General features: G+C 63.6%; 1 non-coding gene across 1 annotated transcript; it reads right to left on the reverse strand.

The window, feature by feature from the left end:
• Positions 1-5,603: 5,603 nt before the first annotated feature.
• LOC131865524 (5S ribosomal RNA) lies at positions 5,604-5,722 on the reverse strand. Its single transcript, XR_009364244.1, has one exon. It is a non-coding gene; the product is annotated as a 5S ribosomal RNA (ribosomal RNA).
• Positions 5,723-6,154: the final 432 nt, after the last annotated feature.

Consider the following 6,154-nt stretch of genomic DNA (forward strand, 5'->3'; position numbering starts at 1 on the left):
GCCTCGGGTGCACGCTCGATCTTGCCCCGGTGCACCAAGGCGCTCGGTTTGCCCCGGGTGCGCACTTGGTGCAAGGTGGGCACCCAAAATAGGGATCAAGCACCAAAACACAAGTTTCGGGATGCAAAATGGGACCCAAGGACCACAAATGCGTTCCAAGACCCATGATGGGTCCACGAGAACAAAAATGTGTTCCGAGACTTAATAAACAAATATTGGGTTTTAGGAGAAGAAACATGCTCTGATGCCCAAAACGAGAATCGACCCCGAAAAGGCCACAGGCCAAAAGTGGGATGCGAGACAAAAAAAAATGGGACCCGAGGACCAAAATTGGGTTCCCAGGTCGAAGACAGGGCAACCGGACAAGAAACGACCTCTAAGGCTCGAAATGAGTCCCGACGACTAAAACTTGACAAGAAGCACCCATCAGGCACCCAACTCGACACCCATGGGATGCCGACCCACCCGGGCTTCCACCTAGCACACCTTGGCACCCACCCACCCTCGCACCCAACCTCGCACCCAACTTAGCACCTTTGAACCCACATTGGCACTCACCCTGACCCTGGCACCTTGGAACCCACATTGGCACTCACCTTGACCCTGGCACCCACCTTTGCACTCACCTTGGGACCCACCCTGGCTCCCACCTCGGCACCCACCCAGACACCCACCTTGGTTCCTTGGCACCCACCTTGGATCCTTGGCACCCACCCCGACACCCACCTTGGCACGCAACTTGGCTACTTGCCACCCACCTTGGCTCCTTGACGCCCACCCCGACAACCACCCCGTGACCTACCCTGGCTAGGGTTGGTGCACACCCACCCTGGTGCCCACCTTGGCACCCACCCCATGACCCACCTTGGCACGCACCTTAGTACCCACCCCGTTACCCACCCTAGGACCCACCCCGTGACCCACCTTGGCCAGGGTGGGTGCCTTGGTGCGCACAACTTGCCTGGGCTGCACACCAGGGCGGGCTCAAGATGGCACCCGCGTTCCGTTTTTTTCACTATCTTTCAAAACGGAAATTTTAAAATCTCGTTTTTTTTTTTTTTTTGCCTTTTCTGGAAATTAGTGAAGGCAGCGCATCAAAGGTGCGCAATGCTGGTGCGAACCCGGGAGCGCTCCGATGTGTGCTCCAAGGTGCGGCGTGCACGAAGTCCGAGCCCGGCTTGCCCCGGGTGCGCACCTCGCGTGCACCTTCGCCGGGGTGAGCACCTTGGCTGGGTTGCGCGCCCTGGTGCGCACCAAGGAGCGCTCTGAAGTGTGCTCCAAGGTGCGGCGTGCACGAAGTCGGAGCTCGGTTTGCCCCGGGTGTGCACCTCGGGTGCGCACCTCGCGTGCACCTTCGCTGCGGTGGGCACCTTGGCTGGGTTGCGCGCCTTGGTGGGCACCATGCAGTGCACGAAGTCGGAGCCCGGTTTGCCCCGGGCGCGCACCTCCGCCAGGGTGGGCACCTTGGTGCGCACAACTTGCCTGGGCTGCGCACCAGGAAGGGCTCAAGATGGCACCCGCGTTCCGTTTTTTTCACTATCTTTCAGAACGGAAATTTTAAAATATCGTTTTTTTTTGCCTTTTCTGGAAATTAGTGAAGGCAGCGCATCAAAGGTGCGCAACGCTGGTGCGAACCTGGGAGCGCTCCGATGTGTGCTCCAAGGTGCGGCGTGCACGAAGTCGGAGCCCGGTTTGCCCCGGGTGCGCCCTGGTGGGCACCATGGTGCGCACCAAGGAGCGCTCCGAAGTGTGCTCCAAGGTGCGGCCTGCACGAAGTCGGAGCCCGGTTTGCCCCGGGTGTGCACCGCGGGTGGGCACCTTGGTGCGCATGCCTTGCCTGGGCTGCGCACCAGGGCGGGCTCAAGATGGCACCCGCGTTCCGTTTTTTTCACTATCTTTCAAAACGGAAATTTTAAAATCTCATTTTTTTTTGCCTTTTCTGGAAATTAGTGAAGGCAGCGCATCAAAGGTGCGCACCTCGCTGCCCACCACGGTGCGCAACGCCGGTGGGCACCCGGGAGTGCTTCGAAGTGTGCTCCAAGGTGCTGCGTGCACGTTGTCGGAGCCCGGTTTGCCCCGGGTGCGCACCTCGCGTGCACCTTCGTCGGGGTGGGCACCTTGGCTGGGTTTGCCCCGGCTGCGCTCCGAAGCGGGGTTATTGGAGCGCCGCCTCTTTTTTTGTCGGAGCGTTTGGTGGGGTTTCTCGCATTGGCTCTTCCCAGGCCCGGTTGCCACCCTGGCGCGCACGAAGTCGGAAGTAGGGTTAATTGCCCGGGTGCGCACCTTTGCCAGGGTGGGCACCTTACCTGGGCTGTGCACCCGGGCGGGCTCAAGATGGCACCCGCGTTCCGTTTTTTTCACTATCTTTCAAAACGGAAATTTTAAAATCTCCTCTTTTTTTTGCCTTTTCTGGAAATTAGTGAAGGCAGCGCATCAAAGGTGCGCACCTCGCTGCCCACCTTGGTGTGCTCTGAGGTGCGCACCCGGGAGCGCTACGAAGTGTGCTCCAAGGTGCGGCGTGCACGTTGTCGGAGCCCGGTTTGCCCCGGGTGCGCACCTCGCCTGCACCTTGGCCGGGGTGGGCACCCTGGCTGGGTTTGCCCAGGGTGCGCTCCGAAGCGGGGTTACTGGAGCGCCCCCTCTTTTTTTGTCAGAGCGTTTGGTGGGGTTTCTCGCATTGGCTCTTCCCAGGCCCGGTTGTTGGGTGCGCTCCCACCCTGGCGCGCGCGAAGTTGGAAGTTGGGTTAATTGCCCGGGCGCGCACCTTCGCCAGGGTGGGCACCTTGGTGCGCACACCTTGGCTGGGCTGCGCACCAGGGCGGGCTCAAGATGGCACCAGCATTCCCTTTTTCTCACTATCTTTCAAAACGGAAATTTTAAAATCTCGTTTTCTTTTGCCTTTTATGGAAATTAGTGAAGGCATCGCATCAAAGGTGCGCACCTCGCTGCCCACCTTGGTGTGCTCCGAGGTGCCCACCACGGTGCGCTCCGAGGTGCCCACCACGGTGCGCAACGCCGGTGCGAACCCGGGAGCGCCCCGATGTGTGCTCCAAGGTGCGGCGTGCACGAAGCCGGACCCCGGTTTGCCCCGGGTGCGCACCTCGCGTGCACCTTGGTGCGCACACCTTGGCTGGGTTGCGCGGCCTGGTGGGCACCATGGTGCGCACCAAGGAGCGCTCCGAAGTGTGCTCCAAGGTGCGGCGTGCACGAAGTCCTAGCCCGGTTTGCCCCGGGTGCGCACCTTCGCCGCGGTGGGCACCATGGCGTGCACGAAGTCGGAGCCCGGTTTGCCCCGGGTGCGCACCTCGCGTGCACCTTCGCCGGGGTGGGCACCTCGGCTGGGTTGCGCGCCCTGGTGCGCACCAAGGAGCGCTCCGAAGTGTGCTCCAAGGTGCGGCGTGCACGAAGTCGGAGCCCGGTTTGCCCCGGGTGCGCACCTTCGCCGCGGTGGGCACCCTGGTGCGCACCATGGCGTGCACGAAGTCGGAGCCCGGTTTGCCCCGGGTGCGCACCTCGCGTGCACCTTCGGCGGGGTTGCGCGCCCTGGTGCGCACCAAGGAGCGCTCCGAAGTGTGCTCCAAGGTGCGGCGTGCACGAAGTCGGAGCCCGGTTTGCCCCGGGTGCGCACCTCGCGTGCACCTTCGGCGGGGTTGCGCGCCCTGGTGGGCACCATGGTGCGCACCAAGGAGCGCTCCGAAGTGTGCTCCAAGGTGCGGCGTGCACGAAGTCGGAGCCCGGTTTGCCCCGGGTGCGCACCTCGCGTGCACCTTCGCCGCGGTGGGCACCATGGCGTGCACGAAGTCGGAGCCCGGTTTGCCCCGGGTGCGCACCTCGCGTGCACCTTCGCCGGGGTGGGCACCTCGGCTGGGTTGCGCGCCCTGGTGCGCACCAAGGAGCGCTCCGAAGTGTGCTCCAAGGTGCGGCGTGCACGAAGTCGGAGCCCGGTTTGCCCCGGGTGCGCACCTCGCGTGCACCTTCGCCGCGGTGGGCACCATGGCGTGCACGAAGTCGGAGCCCGGTTTGCCTCGGGTGCGCACCCCGCGTGCACCTTCGCCGGGGTGGGCACCTCGGCTGGGTTGCGCGCCCTGGTGCGCACCAAGGAGCGCTCCGAAGTGTGCTCCAAGGTGCGGCGTGCACGAAGTCGGAGCCCGGTTTGCCCCGGGTGCGCACCTCGCGTGCACCTTCGCCGCGGTGGGCACCTTGGCTGGGTTGGGCACCATTGAGCGCTCCGAAGTGTGCTCCAAGGTGCGCACCATGGCCCTCCAAGGTGCGCAGCATGGCGTGCACGAAGTCGGAGCCCGGTTTGCCCCGGGTGCGCACCTCGCGTGCACCTTCGCCAGGGTGGGCACCTCGGTGCGCACACCTTCTCAATGTTTTCTTGCCTTTTCTGGAAATTGGTGAAGGCAGCGCATCAAAGGTGCGCACCTCGGTGTGCTCCGAGGTGCGAACCCGAGAGCGCTCCGAGGTGCCCACGAAGTCGAAAGTCGGGTTAATTGCATTGTTTTCCCCGGGTGCGCTCCGAGGTGCGCAACATCGGTGCGCACCAAGGAGGGCTCCGAAGTGTGCTCCAAGGTGCGCACGATTCGGAGCTCGGTTTGCCCGGGGTGCGCACACCTTGGCTGGGTTGCGCACCCTTTGTGCGCTCCAAGGTGCGCACGAAGTCGGAGCTCGGTTTGCCCCGGGTGCGCACCTTCGCCAGGGTGCGCACCTTGATGCGCACGCCTTGGCTGGGCTGCGCACCTTGGTGGGCGCCATGGTGCGCACCTTTCGTGCGCTCCAAGGTGCGCACGAAGTCGGAGCTCGGTTTGCCCCGGGTGCGCACCTTGGTGGGCGCCATGGTGCACTCCGAGGTGCCCAAGATTGGTGCGCAACAAGGAGCGCTCCGAAGTGCGCTCCAAGGTGCGCAGGTGCGCGCGAAGTCGAAAGTTGGGTTAATTGTCCGGTTTGCCTCGGGTGCGCACCTTGCGTGCACCTTCGCCAGGGTGGGCGCCTTGGTGCGCACACCTTGGCTGGGCTGCGCACCCGGGCGCGCACACCTTGGCACCCGCGTTTCCTTCATTTTAAATTTTTTTTTTTTACAATCTCTCAAGTGGGAAATTCTATAATCTCAACTTTTTTTGCCTTTTCAGGAAACTTTTGAATGGAGCGCATCATTGGTGCGCTCCGAAGTGTGCTCCAAGGTGCGCACCTCTGGTGTGCTCCAAAGCTCTCTCCAGCTGCGTGCACCTGCCCCGGCCGCGCACCCGGCCCCGCCCAGCTTCGCTCACCTGTCCCGGGCGTCTGGTGCGGAACCTTAGAGTAAGAAACATCACCGTGCACCTTGGCCAACGTGCGCGACTCGACCGAGCGCGCACTGGCCGAGGTGCACACCGATTTCACCTGGGTGCGCGCGCAGCACCTCGGGCGCACCGGGGTGCGCGCACAACGCCCGGGTTGCACCGTGGCCTGTGTGCTCGGGGCGCCTCGGGTGCGCGCTCGGTGTCGCCCCCCGCGCGCGCGGTAGTGCGGGCAGCGCACCCCGGCCCGGCCCGGCCCCGACGAGAACGCAAACGGGCAAAAGGTTTATTCAAATAGCATTGCGACGCCCGGCGAAAAACTAAGAAAGGGTGCAACACCGGGACTTCCCGGGAGGTCACCCATCCTAGTACTACTCCGGCCCAAGCGCGCTTAACTGCGGAGTTCTGATGGGATCCGGTGCACTAACGCTGGTATGATCGCACCCGTTATGAGCTTGTCGCAGTGTGTACTTAGCAAACCGCGACCCACGTGCGAATCCACCCCGGCCACCCACCCCCGTCGAGGTGCACACCCTCCCTCGCGAAGTGCGCCCCGTTCGCCAAGTGTGAGCCCTGCCCGGGTGCGCGCACCTTGCTAGGGCGTCGGGTGTGCACCCGGCCCGGCCTACGTGCGTGCACCTGGACGGGGCGTCGTGTGCGTGCAGTGTCCCGTCTGCAACGCGGTGCCCACACACCACCTCGGGCGCAACGACCTGCGCTCACATGTGGGCCGAGTGCACCTTGGTGCATGTTCGGGGCGCCTCGGGTGCACGCTCGATCTTGCCCCGGTGCACCAAGGCGCTCGGTTTGCCCCGGGTGCGCACTTGGTGCAAGGTGGGCACCCAAAATAGGGATCAAGCACCAAAACACAAGTTTCG

Source organism: Cryptomeria japonica, unplaced genomic scaffold, assembly GCF_030272615.1.
Source record: "Cryptomeria japonica unplaced genomic scaffold, Sugi_1.0 HiC_scaffold_113, whole genome shotgun sequence".
NCBI classification, from domain to species: Eukaryota; Viridiplantae; Streptophyta; class Pinopsida; order Cupressales; family Cupressaceae; genus Cryptomeria; species Cryptomeria japonica.